Source organism: Lepidochelys kempii, chromosome 22 (genome assembly GCF_965140265.1).
Source record: "Lepidochelys kempii isolate rLepKem1 chromosome 22, rLepKem1.hap2, whole genome shotgun sequence".
NCBI lineage: Eukaryota > Metazoa > Chordata > Testudines > Cheloniidae > Lepidochelys > Lepidochelys kempii.
Window position 1 is genome coordinate 1,714,263 of NC_133277.1, and position 16,646 is coordinate 1,730,908.

Below are 16,646 nucleotides of genomic sequence, written 5' to 3' on the forward strand. Positions count from 1 at the left end.
TCCCCACCTCTTCTCCGCCTCCTCCCCGGAGCTCCCCCTCCCACGCAAGGGCCATCAGCTGATGGGCGGCAGGGAGGGGGAGAGGGGCAGGGGCAGCAACCCAGCACGGCGGGGGGAAGAGGCGAGGGAGGGGGAACTTGCTTGGTCCTGCCGGCTGCTGCTGCAGGGCAGGCTTCTTCACCCTGCCCCTGCAGGGGGGGGCGGAGAAGAGCGGGTGGGGGCGGGCAGGATTTTTAATGGCACGCTGCTGTCTTCCGGGGTCCCAGCCCTGCTCAGCCTGCTGCTGGCCTGGGTTCGGCAGTGGGCTGAGCAGGGCCGGCAGCTGGAACCCAGCAGGCAGCAGCGTGCCATTAAAAATCGGCTCGCATACCGTCTTTGGCACGCGTGCCCTAGGTTGCTGACCCCTGTATTAACCTTTTTGACTGCCACTGCACATTGAGCAGATGTTTTCAGAGACCTATCCACAAGATAGACTCCAAGATCTCTTTCTGGAGCGGTGGTAGCTAATTTATATCCCATCACTTGTATGTATAGTTAGGATTATGTTTTCCAATGTGCATTACTTTGCATTTATCAACACTGAATTTCATCTCCCATTCTGTTGCCCAGTCATCCAGTTTTGTGAGATCCCCTTTGTCACTCCTAGCAATCTGCTTTGGACTTTACTATCCAGAGTAACTTTGTGTTGTCTGTACATTTTGCCACCTCCCTGTTTACCCTTTCCCCCCTAGATCATGTATGAATACACTGAACACTCATCCCAGTACAGATCCCTGAGAAACACCGCTATTAACCTCTCTCCATTCTGAACACTGACTATTTATTCCTACCCTTTGTTTTCTCTCTTTTAACCAGTTGCTGATCCATGAGAGGACCTTTCCTCTGATTCCCATGACAGCTTACTTTACTTAAGAGCCTTTGGTGAGGGACCTTGTCAAAGGCTTTCTGAAAGGTCACTGGATCACCCCGTCCACATGTTGTTTGACCCCCTCACAGAATTCTAACAGATGGGTGAGGCAGGATTTCCCTTTACAAAAGCCCTGTTGCCTCTTCCCCCAACAAATGTGTGTTCATCTGTCTCTGATAATTCTGTTCTGTAATTTCAACCAATTTGCCCAGTACTGAAGTGAGGCTTACCAGCCTGTAATTGCCAGGATAGCCCCTTGACCCTTTTTTAAAAATTGGTATTGTGCTATCCTCCAATCATCTGGTACAGAGGCTGATTTAAGTGATAGGTTACATACCACAGTTACTTGGGACAGATCATCACACTGAAAGGGCATCACTGACATTTCTAGGATAACCATACACCATGAACATATTAGGAAAAAGGGAATGGGCTTTTCTAGTGAACTGGCTACAAAACTCTGATCACAAACTGCTGGGCTCAGAGCCAAAGCCAAAAGCCAGAAACTTCCATTCTACTCCCAAAAGTTACTTACAGATCAATCGTATGCCAGCTGCTCATCTAAACATAGGGTCCTTTCGAAAGGGCATAGCTAGTAGTTCAGTGTATTTGTACTCTGCTATGGAATTGTTACCGTCTGTGTTGGGAATGGTAGGATATTTCTAGGTTTGACTTGTAGCCTTTTTCTCATTAGAAATTAAAATGGTAGGTTTACTAATCTAAACTGGAAGCAGAAAAGCTTCATGCATCCCTGCCTTGACAGCTTTGTCCAAGCCCTGGCAACCAAATGGGAAACCCTTCATATCTTAGTGCGGCCTTGCCAGTATATTTCCTGTAAATTATTTCTTTTCCCTGGGCTGGAGATGGGCTGTCATTTATAAGCAGCTTCCCTGTAACAGGTTAGAAATCCCACCCTCCTGCAGGTAGAGACACCAGGGCACAGCTCATTTCCTGTCTCAGTACCTTGGTACCCTGCAGCAGGACAGCGAGTCCAGGTGAAGGCCTGACAGAGTCTGCAACCATGAGAGCCAAAGCTGGTTCTGCACTAACCCCTAGGCCAGATTGTCCCCTGAATCCACATTGACACAGGGAGGGCAGGAAGGCAAAGGAAGCTCTAATGACCTCTGGGTCTCCCTAATTCTGGCCATGCTGGGGGCCTGGCCAGCCCCCAGGGAAGTTTAGAGCAGCCTCTTCCATGGGTCATTATTATGACACAACCCAGGGTGTAATCTGGACCAATCTGGACAAGCTGTGTCCCCGCAGTTCTCCAACTAGGGTGTCTTTTACCCTGCTTTGCTGTGAGAGCAACCACTCCTGGTCTGCTCGTACCCAGCCTCCAGCATGTATACCACCCACAGCTATATATGAGTGCTATGGCCAACCACTCTTGAATTACACTGCAGAGTAACACCAGCAAATTCCCAGTCCCAGACTTTCGCCCAGAAATGTGTGTGTATTGCCCAGCCCTCTCCTGGACAGCACAAGCTCAGAGAAAGTCCATCATTTTATTAATAGAAAATGGTATGCACAATTCCTGCTCCCTCAAATGAAGTTTCCCAAACACTTCAGTCAAAGCACACTGATTTAGATAAAACAATAAAACAAGTTTATTAACTATAAAAGAGAGATTTTAACTGACTACAAGTAATGAGACATAAAAGTCAGAATTGGTTACAAGAAAATAAAGTAAATCACAACTAATGCCTAACTTAACAAGTTAGGGTGACTTCAAAGCAAAAGGTCTCTCTCACCACATATTACAGCAGTTTTACTGGCTGAATTCCTTTCAGTCAGGATCCCGCCCCAGTCTAATGATGCTTCCTTTGTCCTTCAAGAGTTGTCGATGCCATGAGCAGAGACGACAGGAGAGATAACTTGGGGCATCTCTTCCCCATTCTTATACTTTTCCTCTTCTTTGAGAAACTTCTCCAGCTGATGTTCAAGAGACAGAAAATCTGTGGGGATGGGAAACTCCAGCTGCTTCTTTGCCAAGATATAAAGTTCTCGCTTATTCCCCTTTTCCTGCCAAAAAATGGCCACTTAACCAGGTGATGGTCCATTTGATTTCGTTGACACCTGGCTGAGGCGTCAATTTGCCTTTTGTCTCTAAGGAACTGGTTTGTGACTGCTTTTCTAACTTTGGAACATGTCTCAGTAATGTCATACTTTTATAACTTTACATAAAAAGTTGCTGCACATATTTTACTAGGACAATAATGACCAGCAAATCATGAGTTTTCAAATGATACCTCACAAGCTATACTTTGTACAAGATTTATCATAATCCTACAAAAGGGGTGAACGCAGGAGTACAGACTGTCACAATTATGCCACCACAGAACAGGGCAGTGTGCTCTGCCCAGGCCCCGTCCCATCCCTCCCTTTCACCCGTATGATGCCCTCTAGGCTGGGAACTGAGTAATGGATACATAGTGGCCAGGGGACCCCTTTAAGGCAGGGGTGTTGAAAAGGGGTTGTTTCATCCCCTTTTGCAGACTATTTACACTGCCAGGACAGTGTAAAGGGAAAGGACACATTTCCCTGATGCTCAGCACTCAGTGTCCACTGGGGAGGGGGCGTTATTTAATTCCATTTTATTATTAAAAATTGGAGCAAAATCCCTTGAGCCATTTTTGAGTGAGAAGAGAGAAGACTAAAGCATGCCTGGCCATCACTGGAACAGCAGCAGCAGCAGCAGCTGCTCCCATGACCACACCTCATGCCCTCTCTGCAGGGAGCAAGCGCCCCATCACACCATATTCCCTGCTCCCTGCAGGGAGCAAGCTCCTCACCCCAACACACTCCCTGCCCTCACTGCAAGGAACAAGCTGCCCCCAACAGGCTCCCCCTGCCCTCCCTGCAGGGAGCAAGCTAACTATGCACATCTTCCTGTGCACTTTTCAAACACATGGCTTCCCTGCACTCTCCCAGCGCTGTGCTACACACCTGTGTATATAAAGCTGTCAAAATATGGGCCTTAGCCTAATTATTCAACAACTACCATGTGATCATGTAATGCCAATCTGCAGTGAAATGCATCCACGCAACAGGGCAGGGCCAAGGGCGTCCTATCACCTGACCACTGAGTTCTTAACCACACAACTTAGCACTGCATTAGCAGAGTTTTTACAATTAACTATATTGCAGTGAGGGAGAGTCAGACTTCCCATAGGGTAAAGCCATTCTCTCAGAGGGACAAGCATTCTTTATGTTCATTAATATACACACAGAAGCACGCACATGACTGTTCACACACAAATGGCTGCACACACATGCCTGTAATACATATGAATTCGAAAGGTTTTAAAAAGAGTCAGAAAGCAGAGAAGATGAGCTGAGTCCATTGAAATCCCATAGGACCTGGTTCTGCGCATACTTATTCACGTGAATAACTTTTACTCACCTGATACAAGATATTCACCTACACAAGGGTTTGCAGGACTGAACCCACAGCCCCATGTCTGATGTTTTGCACGCTTGTATTTCCCCATGCCCATGAACTTTGTGTTCCCTGTTAGCATGGTTACATTGATCTACTCCATGGATGTGCCAAAGTCCAGGTGGACTCAGCAGAAAACACTCCTCATTTCTTTGTCTTCCCCCTTCTGGAAAGGAGGAAAGCATTGTGCCAGGGTGCAGCACAAACACCCCTGAATTTTGAGGGGCGGGGGCTGCTTTTCATTTGGTTAAAAAAATCCAATTCAAATTACAGGCTGGTTCACTCTTCCCCTCATTGCAAACAAACAAGCAGAAAATTGCTAGCTGCAAAATAAAGATTCTTTCAGGGCATTAACTGTCCTATCACTTCCTCCTCTATCAATCAATTAACAGAAGCATACAGTGCAAATTAATGAAAAACTGTCAGCCTTGGAACACAGCAGTATGGTGAACCCGGGTCGTGACAGAGACCACTTAATAAACAGCTACTTTATGTACTGCGGAGACTAAAATTTCAACCCACACATTCCAGTGGAGTCAGTATTAAGGGGCTCACAGCATATTAGATCTATCCCCTTGCAAGTGGGGTGTGATTCACCCCATGCAGGGGGTGAATCACAGTCATGGCCTATGCACCACAGACAAGCCATTTCAATTAGGCTTAAGGGAGGTCTGATGAGATCCTGTATCAGCCCCAATGCTTTCCAGTGCTCTAACATAGCAGGTCCTGGCCCCCATGGCTCTGTCTCATTTCTCCCACTCCAGACTTCGTCACTTGATTCCATGCTGCCCCGACACCGGGTCAACTTTCCCGACACACGTCAAGTAGCCTGACCCTTCTCCTCAGGGTAACCATACGTCCCATTTGAGCCAGGACCGTCCCCTTTTCCAGCCCTGTCCCAATCGTCCCGATATTTTTTTTTCCAAACTGGATTTGTCCCATTCACTCTCGCCAGCTGACCATTAGCTGGCAAAAGTAAATGGGACAAATGCCCAGTTTTGCCAAAAAGTGGGATGTGCCCTTCTAGTGGAGTGCAGAGAAACATTTGTGGGAGGACTGAGTTGCAATGCTGGCCCCGTGCAGTGGGGCTTGGGAAAGCCATGATGCCAGGCGGCTCCAGCCAGCCTCATGCAAGGGAGTCCGCTCTGGTGAGCGGCTCAGGCCAGCTCCATGCACAGGGGATGGGGCGGGGGGCTCGGGCGAGCCCCACATGGTGTCCCATTTTCCCTTTCAGAAAAATGGTCATCCTACTTCTCAAACACCAGAGCCCTGCCCATCCCCCCCTCCTCCAGTCCCCCCTCCTCCCACAGTCCTCCCCATCGCCCTGATCTCCTCCAGCCCCCCATCTCCACAGCCCTGCCCATCCCCCCACATTCTCCAGCTCCCCCTCCTCCCACAGCCCTGCCCATTCCCCCACATCCTCCAGCCCCCCCTCCTCCCAGAGTCCTGCCCATCGCCCTGATCTCCTCCAGCCCCCCATCTCCACAGCCCTGCCCATCCCCCCACCTCCTCCAGCTCCCCCTCCTCCCACAGCCCTGCCCATCCCCCCACTTCCTCCAGCCCCCCTCCTCCCACAGCCCTGCCCATCCCCCCCCCTCCTCCAGCCCCCCCTCCTCCCACAGCCCTGCCCATCCCCCCACCTCCTCCAGCCCCCCCTCCTCCCACAGCCCTGCCCATCCCCCCACCTCCTCCAGCTCCCCCTCCTCCCACAGCCCTGCCCATCCCCCCACCTCCTCCAGCCCCCCTCCTCCCACAGCCCTGCCCATCGCCCTGATCTCCTCCAGCTCCCCCTCCTCCCACAGCCCTGCCCATCCCCCCACTTCCTCCAGCCCCCCTCCTCCCACAGCCCTGCCCATCCCCCCACCTCCTCCAGCCCCCCCTCCTCCCACAGCCCTGCCCATCCCCCCACCTCCTCCAGCCCCCCTCCTCCCACAGTCCTCCCCATCCCACCACCTCCTTCAGGTCCCCCTCCTCCCATAGTCCAACCCATCTCCCCATGGGAAAAGGGGGAAGATAGAAAAAATAAATGAAATATATATTTGAGGGAAGTGACCAAAAAACCTACAAACTTGATGCACTGGCAGCTTCACAGGCCAAATCACTGGAGCTGGATTCACTGTAACTCCCTCCCCCCACCCAGTTACCTGATCAGCTTCCCATCACCCTTCCTCACCCATGCCATGGTCTGGTCTGGTCTCACTCGTTCGGTAATGCCTTGAGACGGAAAAGTCTTGAAAATGATACCATCTCTGTAACACTGTGTAAGGCTCCATGACCACCTCTGGGGCTGCCCAATGACAATGTGTAGCAAGTGGATGCAGCAGATCCTGATCCATCCCATGCCATCAGTTGCAGATGCACTCTGTATGCACAGGTTTCAGAGTAGCAGCCGTATTAGTCTGTATTTGCAAAAAGAACAGGAGGACTTGTGGCACCTTAGAGACTAATACATTTATTTGAGCCTAAGCTTTCGTGAGCTACAGCTCACTTCATCGGAGGCACCCCCAGAAACAGGCCACTCAGGGGATTCTTGCCTATCACATGCTAAATCCGCTGTGGTTTCGGTAGTGTCTGTTTTTGTTTTTCCAGGGACTCCAGGTTTTGTGCTGACCCTTCAGATCGAGGTTCCCCCCATCTCTCTCTGGCTCAGCAGTACTGTTTCTGTGCTGTTACTGGGAACGGCAGCATGCCACCAACAGGAGTGCAGCTGTGCTGAGAAGTTGGAGGTAGATTGTCTTGTAACTTGATACGCTTTTTGGCATGCAACTTATGGGAACATAGGACCCTATATTTGGGGTTCTCAGCTTTGTGGTGTCACTACAAGCAATGCTCCAGAGATAAGCAGCAGTAGCAGAGAGCTCAGATCCCATCTCTGGACGGTAGAGAACAACATGTATTGAACTTGTTCCATAGCTCAGATAGGATAAAGTTTGGGTTTGGTGTGCAGGATGGGCAAAGATTGGAGACAGTTGCAATTTGCCCAGATTGGCTTGTCCACTCCTAACTGTAAGACCTATCCACATTGCAGCGCGTTAAGGATGGTGGGGATATCACCATGGGAACTTTCTGAATCGAGGGGTCAAATTCTCAACCTTAACTTTGTATTAATGGAGTTTTTCAGTGGGAATTTCTTTGTTTGTGTAAGAAAAGGAACAATCACCACTATGCCAGACACTTCTAACACACACCCTCCTTGACTCTGCCATAGCACACCCAAACACAGTGCTGTCAGCTGTATAAACAGTCGTGCTGGCTTCCCCAAGGGACAAATACCAAGCTGAATTCCCTTCCTATCCCATTCTCTGGTGGTGCAAAACTATCTCAAATATGTAGGGACAGGAGAAGATGAGGGGCCAACTGTCAAGACAAGATTCTAAGATACACAGAGGTAGGTGCATGTATTTTTTCTTTGAGTTCTTCCATCCAAGTACAGACGGGGCCCTGGATGAATCTGCTTACAATGAGACCGAGACCCAGAGGCTTTCTGGACCCCTATGATCATGAAGGCAGCCAATATTTTCTGGTGGATGAGTCCCGGAATGCACAAAAATAAGAGGATAAAGATACTGTTGCCATGGGAACTTAATCTCCATTTCCTGAGTTTTAAAATATAAAAATTAACCTTGCACTAATTTGGTTTCTTAAATTACATGTATTTTCTGTTTTATTGAGGGAGGAGTTTGAGAGAGATCTTCTCGGCTGCCCTTGCACAAATCACTCTGCTGCAGAGCCAGATCTGTTGTTTCCATGACTGGCATGTTTTCAGAAAGACGATGAAGATACAGCGTATCCCCCCTGGGGACCAGCCCAGGTGGCTTCAGGCCCAATTAGTAACCATCTCCCAGGGCCTCTCCAGGGGATGGTTCTGCAGCTTGAGCCTTCTCCCTGACTGGCCTGTTTCCTGATATTCAGCTGCCATGTCAGTCCTGTATTCACAGTTACATAATTCCTCTGCAGCTGCAGGTGCCCAGGACTGGCTGAGCTGTGTGGGGCACAGAACTTGGGGGCACGGAATGTGACTCTAAGTGAACTCTGCACTTCCCCAACGCTGGAGCCAGCCAGGGGCGGAAACACACCCCGGAATATATCAGGGCAACTTAAGGGCGGCTCTAAATTATATTGGCTTTGGTGGTCCTCTAGGGACTGCTCTGCTGGATAGCCAGAGCACACCCCACCAATTACCTCCTGCAGCCTGTCCAAGAACTCCCCACACCATCCAGAGGTTCTCTTACATCAGGGAAACCCTCAGTGCCCTCCTAGAGAAGCTCTCCATCTCCTTTGAGCTGGAGGGATGGGGCTGGGGTCAGGTGCTGGTCCATGGTGTTTACCCCCCTTTGGCTATTTGAAGGCTCTTACCCCCCTAACTGGTCTCCCTGCCTTGCTTGGGTATTCTGACTCTGCTGCTGGCGTTGCTCATCAGGTGACCTGCAGGTGCCATTTCCCCCTCTCCCTGGCTTCTCCTATTCCCTTCTCCCAATTCCACTCCCATCCTCCTCCCTTCTGTGCTCTGCTGCACTCTGGCTCCCTCGTTCTGCTCTAATGCTGCGTGATCTTCTCCTGGCCTCATGCCAAACTAGCCTCTCTCATCATTTACCTAAGGAACCCGCACTTTTAATTCACAAACCACAGGGACGTGGTGTTGCCAGCTCTTGAGAGTTTATTGTGAGACTTGGTGTTTTTCTTTAAGTCCCGGCTCCTGGGATTAGGTGAGGATCTCTATTTGGTGAGGATCAGCTTCCATTAAAAAATCAGAAAAAGAAAGGAAACCGCAGCATAACGTGAGGGTAACCTTAAAGGCTCGTAAACCAGAAGGCAAATAATAAGGCCCGAAGCTCCTGGTTTATTTTAAAGCTCCTGGTTTTTAAGTCAACCCCATGATTTTTGAGGCCTGACGAATTATTTTAAATCCACAGGGTTGGCAACACTGCGATGAATTTCTAAAAACACCCTACTCTAAAAAGACTCCCCAGGTGAGTATGTAGCTAAGCAAACAGCAACCACAAGGCAGCAATTGTTCTACACTCCCCTCTGCCTCCCTGCATTGTGTCTCATTAGGGGGAAATGCCTCTCCTGTGGAAGATGCCATGGAGGGGCAGAGTTCAACATCACAAGATCCCTGAAGGAAGTTATCCAGTAAATGACCCTCTGCTGGCAGCTGTTTGCGGGGCTCTGGACACCACTTTCCCTCCTAACCCACACATCTCAGAACAGCTTCTACACCAGAAGTTGCCTTTTCATTTTCTGGGCTGCCTGTAGTTCTTTCTCTGTAACAAAATTTCCGCAAAACCAACTTTGCTTATTCTGAATTGACAGTAGTGCCTAGTAGTCAGCCATGCCAGAGACCCTGCTAAGCGCTCTACAGAGTTCCCAGTCTAAATAGTCAAGACCCAGAGTAGGCTGAGGAAAGGCAGGATTATTATCCTCATGTTACAGATGGACCTGAGGCCCAGACAGAGTAAGGTCATGATGCAACAGGCACTGAAGTCAATAGAAAGACTCCAAATGACTTTACCAGCCATTGCAGCAATCATAACAGGTCGCAAAAGGAGTCCTTGGAACAAGAACTGAATACAGCTCTCCTGGATGCTAGGCCAGAGCAATAACCATGAGGCCATCGATACTTAAACCTCCAGCTAAATGTGAACTGCAAAGGGTTGTTTAAAAATTGCATTTGCACTTCCCCCCTCTTTGTAACTTCTTTGGGATGTAGTGGAGGCCTGGAAAGTTTGTTTTTAAAAGGTTTTTTCTCTGCTTGTTTTTACTGCTGAAATCTCAGGAATGTCCAGGCCTCTCTGCTTGGTTTGCAGGAGAACCTCTTGTGGGCCACACAGATGCTTATTGTGAGCTCCAGCACCTGCATTAAAGAGAGAGCAGGCTTCAATCAAAACTGACTTTCTCCCAGGTGTTCACTAGGCATTGGCATTTACACAGGTCTTATACAAACATGCAAACCTCAGAGTTCTAAGCAGTCAGTCTAAAACTCTTCCCTTCTCTGCTGCTCATCTCTGAGGCTTAGGTCTCTGTTGAGAGAAGACCTGAATCTCTAATGTCAAAACAAGCAGAAATCCAATGTCTTCCTTTTGTTTGGAGAAACTAGCCCTTTTATACCAAACACATAAAACTACCTTTAATCGTTAATTTCATCTCTTTCTACGTAAGGTCTGGCCCCCATTATCAGAGCTTCAGAGCACCACATAACCCTTAATTTGGCCTCACAACACCCCGGTGATGTAGGGAGATACTATTGTTCCCATTGTATAGGTCGGAAACTGAGGCACAGGCTGACTAAGGCACAGATCCTCAAAGGGAAATCAGTGGCGCCTAGGAGCCTAAATACCTTTGAGGATCTGGAGCTAAGCGTCTTGCCCCAAGTCACACTAGGAGTCTGTGGAAGACAGACCTTAATCACTGAACCATCTGTCTCTATTGCACAGCAGCTTTCACCCTTTGTTATCTAGATAGCTGTTAAACAGTTCCCGGTGCTCTGGCAAATGGTGGTAGTTATATAAAGTCAATGAACAGCCCATGTGCAGGGTGTTATGTTACATACTCTCTATATCAGTGAAAAGAAAAGGAGGACTTGTGGCACCTTAGAGACTAACCAATTTATTTGAGCATGAGCTTTCGTGAGCTACAGCTCACTTCATCGGATGCATCTGATGAAGTGAGCTGGAGCTCACGAAAGCTTATGCTCAAATAAAGTGGTTAGTCTCCAAGGTGCCACAAGTCCTCCTTTTCTCTATATCAGTGGTTTTCAACCTGTGGACCCGTGGAGATCTGCAGACTATGTGTAAAATTTCTAAAGGGGTCTGCACCTCCATTCAAATTTTTTTAGAGGTCCTCAAATGAGAAAAGGTTGAAAGCCACTGCTCTATATTATATATTTTGTAAAGTGGAGCGTATGGGGCCACACACTCTATATCTGAACTAGCCATTGTACAAATGGAGATATCAGGCCACATTTCCAGCCCCAGTTCTGGCCTGAGATGCAGGGAACAGAATCTGGCCTTCACTGTCCAGCTGAGAACTCTCCTGGCCAGGGAGCGCTCAGCTGTGGTAAAACCAGCATTACAACGCTTCTACCAAATGCCCCCATCGCTACCTGGCATAGGAGGAGAAGGGGCAGAGCCCATTGCTCAGGTGATGTATGGTCCCAAAGCCAGCTGGCATACGTATCAGCCATTGGCGCAGATTACCAAGGGAGGGGGTCCGTTGGGTTCTTTATCGCTTACAGTCTTCTAGACTACGTGTCTTTCTAAAAGACCGACTCTAGTTCCCTCACAAGCTTTTTCCTGGGTGAGGTTCTCTCGTCTGTGTTTTCCAGCGGGTCACAGGGACCATTGACTCAATGTAAGCGTGTTCTGTGGGTCAGTTAGGGTTGTCAGAGGAATGTGTCAGGTGAATTTTCCCATATCACTAGTGTCCATAACCAAATATATGAGAAGTAGGAGTAAAATAATATATTGCTCACATCTTTTGGATACGTAAGCACGTCACGGCATGAACCGTCTTCACTGGCATAGTGGCAGCATTTAAGAAGTATCACATCGTAATAAATAAAATCTAAGTAATCTCACTGCCAGGTAACAATGATCCATATTTCATAGCTGTGACATCTGTGAAATCAATAGTTATGAATTATAAGTATGATTTATAGTCATCAATATGAAATGATATTGATATGGATATTGATCTGAGTCAATATTCATCAATAACTAATAATGAATTAATTTTAATTAATATTAATTTTAAAGCCTTTTAACGAGCAGCATTGCAGGAAAGGCAATTGTATGTGAATTGACTGGGTTTTCTCTAATATCCCATAATAAGCAGAGCTATCTCTAAATAAAACTGCAAAGTACAAAAACACCTCTGGATTTTTTTACATAGTTAAGAACAATATGGAGGGAATTTTCCAAAGTGCTTTGAACCACCTAATACTGACTCATGAAAATGGATGCGTCAATCTTTCCTACATGGAACTGAAATACTATGAACCAAGCCAAGTAGTAATAATGCTAAAACCCAACATGCAGGGAGGGACATTTGGTGGATTATTTTAAATCCTGGTTCAAAATCTTGAGAGAGCCTTTAAGTGTGTAAAAAAAAACCAAAAAAAAAAACCACAGAGATAAATTGGGAATAAACATCTACCAATGTCCCAAGTCTTTGGTGATTTTACAAAGCACTCAGATTCACTTTCATGGTCATTTAAACCTCTGGATGTGAGTGTAGACTTCCAGTGTACTGTTATCTGAACAAATTTATTTGACCATAAGCTTTCATGAGCTACAGCTCACTTCATCGGATGCGATGAAGTGAGCTGTAGCTCATGAAAGCTTATCCTCAAATAAATTTGTTAGTCTCTAAGGTGCCACAAGTACTCCTGTTCTTTTTGCGAATACAGACTAACACGGCTGCTACTCTGAAACCTGTTATCTGAACAGGGACCTCAAAAGAGAAACACACATATCATAATGATTCTGTGTCATTACATAGAGCTCTTACTGGAGTAAAACTGGGATTAGTTTATGACTAATCAGAGGTGAACTGCAGGCCCCCAGTGTGCACAGCAACCAAACAAACCATCTTCTATATGTGTTGTTTTAATTGTGGAAGTTTCTGTGAAATACATTAGGTTCTGCCATTTCTTACAGATTCTGTTACAAACTACCTTCATCATCAACGCTGAACTGATTAGCTCTAATCAGGGCCCAATTCAGATACAATTCCCTTCACCCCCATGTCCACAACTCTGCTTATCCAGAAATGCCAGCAAATCAGCTATATATATATATAAAATCATGCACAGCCCTTGCTGCTTGAAACCATTGACTGGCTCAGAGATATTTTTATCACTAGGTATTTGCTGGAAGGGTGCTGGGCAGTATGTATCTCTGGCTTATGTTCAGAAAGGATTCAGGGAGACCCTTTCAACGGCACATTCTTTTAGGGAAGGTCCCCTATTTCTTGGCATCAGTAAAACAGATTTTTGCTGAATTAATACCAATGAATAGAAGGAAAAGTACAGAACAACCTATGATACTCTGTATAAAAAGTAGGGCTGACTGAACTGATCCATCTGGGACACCAAGTTGTTATCCTTGAAAATGATCTTTTCATGCAAAATGACAGCCATTTGCAAACCAGGTCAGTCTGTGGTTTAAATTAACACAAAAGAGACACTTGGAATTTGTCTAGATCCATGAAGGACTTTGGTGACTAACTGCCACTGTAGCCTAAGTACAAGTACATTTAGGCACCACTGACTGAGATCCTCAAAAATCCCACTCAGCTGCTACCTAACTCTGTAGGTGCCTGAAGTCCCTCAGCACCTACATTTCCACTGTTAAAGTTCCTGAAATCCCCAAGCTTCTGCCAGTGACCACATGCTAGGCCACCTCCCAACAAACATCTGCACGCCAAGCTCACACCACAGTCCCAGCAAGTATTCCCCCACCTGACAAGCCTGCTGGGCTCAAGACAGTGAATGTTCTCAGAGCATGTCTAACCCTCCACAGAAGAATCAGCCAAGGAGGCTGTGGTGGGTCCCACCCCTTTATAACTTTTAGTACATTGGTTAATGCACTCACCCAGCATGTAGGAGAACCAGGTTCAATTCCACTGTTGCCAGACATGGAAAAAAGCATTTGAACTTGAGTCTCCACTCTCTATGTAGAGGGCCTGGGATAAGGGTTGTCTGGGGCAGGGCTCTCTCAGTTTCTCCAATTAAATAGTCATTGGACCAAAATGAGAGTCAAAATGACTATATATCTTAGTGGGTAGGGCAACCTCCTTGGTGCGGGAGACCCAGATCCAGTCCCTCTGCCCCAATCACTATTGAATGATTTATACACAATGGAACAACTTCAACAGGAGAGCCTGAGAGTAACCCAGAGACCAGTGGTTAGAGAGAAGGACACAAGTTCAAATCCCCGCCCTGACCAGGCAAAGGGGGAAGATGAACCTGGGTCTCCCACACTGCAGGTAAGTATCCAAACCCTGGACTAAAAGTTATAAGGGGAGTGCAGGGCAAGTCATCCCCCGCATTTCCTGACAAGAACAGTTTAGACACCTGACTCCAGAAGAGGGTTCCTGGCTCTGAATCCCAAGCAGAGATGGCTGCACACCTCCAGCCAGGCCTTAGACGCCTAACTCCCTTTGTGGGGTGGGGCTTTGACCACACCCCTCTCCTCAGATTTTCCTGTTGTCTATCTTGGGCAGCACCTCACTCAGCTTGCTGACTTTGGTGTATCCCCTTACTAGGTGCCTCGCTTTCCCCATGCATTGTACAGGGAGCGTGGGTGCTTACCTCAGGACTATGCAGTGTTGTTGTAGCCATGCTGGTCCCAAGATATTAGAGAGACAAGATGGGTGAGGTAAAATCTTTGACTGGACCAACTTCCATTGGTGAGAGAGACAAGCTGATGAGCCACACAGAGCCCAGAACTATGAATTCCACTGCATGGCTGGGCACCTACAAGTTAGGTGCTGCAAAGCTGAGCCTTGCAACACGTAAGTCCATTTGTGTATCTGGGCTCAGCAATGATCTGAAGTGAGGAATACTTGACAGATCCCCATAAACAGGAAAACACAACAAAATTAAAACAAAAATCAAATCCCAGAAAGAGACAGATGTCACTTTACACCATAAAGAATGCAGTAAATATTTGTGTTTATAAAAGTTGAGCTCTTGAACACCAGGACAGGAATTCTCTTTCTTCATCCACCTCTCCTCACAAACAAAGACAAAGTCATCACTAAAACTAACTCTAAGATTTGCCACAATTTAGTACACTGGGACTTGAAATACTGTCTATATCTTGAGCCAATGAACCTGCCTATAAAAATGTGAAAGGAAAATAAAAGGTGTTGATGAAAAGGGGAAAGAGAAGAAACAAAGTCCTGTTTTTATCTGCTGTGGGTCACTGAACTTCCCAGCTCCTTGTTCAGCCCCACACTTGCCTGCTCACTCATCACAAACACTGCTGAGACCATCAAACTCACGGCACCTGGAACAGCAGCTGTGGAGCAGCCATTCATAGATCCATAGATTTTAGTATCAGAAAGGGACCCTTCTGATCACTTAGTTTAACCCATAACTTTGGGTTGATGAGATCTTTCTGAAAGACAGCCAATTTTGATATTAAAATTTCAAGTGCTGGAGAATCCACCCCATCCCTCTGTAGGTTGTTTCAATGGCTAAATAATTAGCTTCATTGTTAAAAATGTGTTTTCTGTTTCCAAATTGAATTGGTCTAGCTTCAACCTTCAGCAATTAGATTTTGTTCTGATTTTATCGGATAGATTAAAGAGTCATCTATTATCAGATGGCTTCTCCCTATGCAAGTATTTATAGACCAGGATCAAGTCATCTCTTAACATTCTCTCTACTACGCTAAATAGATTGAACTTCCCAAGTGTTTCACTGTAAAATAAGCTTTTTAACCCTTGGATTGTTTTTGTGACTCTTCTATGAACCTCCTTCAATTTTCCAACATCCTTTTTAAAGTGTGCAGTCCAGAACTGGACACACTATTCCTGTAGTGGTCTCACCAGTACCATATCCAACTCAATAGCCCCCATTTATAGATATAAGCATTGCTTTTTGCCCTTTTGGCCACAGTGTCACACTGACAGCTCATGTTCAGTTGGTCACTCATCATATCAGCTAAATCCTTTTTGGAGTCACTGCTCTCCAGAACACAGAACCCCATCCGGTAAGTGTGAGCTACAGTCTTTGTTCTTAGAATTATGACTTTGTATTTGATTGTATTAAAATGTATGTCATTTGTGATCACTTACTGAACTATCCATATCACTTTCCAGAACTGACTTGTTCTCATTATTTACCTCTCCACCAATTTTTGTGTCAGCTGCAAGCTTTATAAACAATGATTTTATATTTACTTTCATATTTCAATAAAAACACTCAATACCACTGGGCCTAGAACATATGCCTAGGAACACCCCCGTCAACAATGACTCACCACCAGTGACCACGTTCTGCGATCTGTCACTAGATAGAGAGAAACAGAGTCACAGAATCACCTCCTGAACCTCACATGGGGCCTGATCCTACCACGTACTGAGGCCACTTGAGAGGTACTGAGTTAATCATTGGAAGTGTGAGTACTCAGTAGCAGCCAGGATAAGTCCTCGTGGACAGCAGGAGCCAAAGTCTGATCTCACCTACATTGGTTTTACTGATTTACAGAGCATAGATAAGAGTAGACTCAGGCCCTAGGTAGCCCAGGATTAAAAGCATCATTATTATCTTCCTAGAGCAACCAGTTCTGA

At 46.7% G+C, this 16,646-nt stretch overlaps 1 protein-coding gene across 10 annotated transcripts in view; it reads right to left on the reverse strand.

Annotated features, from left to right (window-relative positions):
• PKNOX2 (PBX/knotted 1 homeobox 2) overlaps window positions 1–16,646 on the reverse strand; it is a 691,764-nt gene that overhangs the window by 493,704 nt on the left and 181,414 nt on the right. For 2 of the 10 annotated variants that reach the window (XM_073320710.1, XM_073320706.1), the window contains exon 1: window positions 4,329–4,570. The exons of 7 other annotated variants lie outside the window; for them this stretch is intronic. The gene's annotated coding sequence lies outside the window, so the exon portion shown is untranslated. Of the gene's footprint in view, window positions 1–2,658; window positions 2,863–4,328; window positions 4,571–16,646 lie in introns of those variants that run through there. One more of the 10 variants, XM_073320704.1, reaches the window with a different exon arrangement.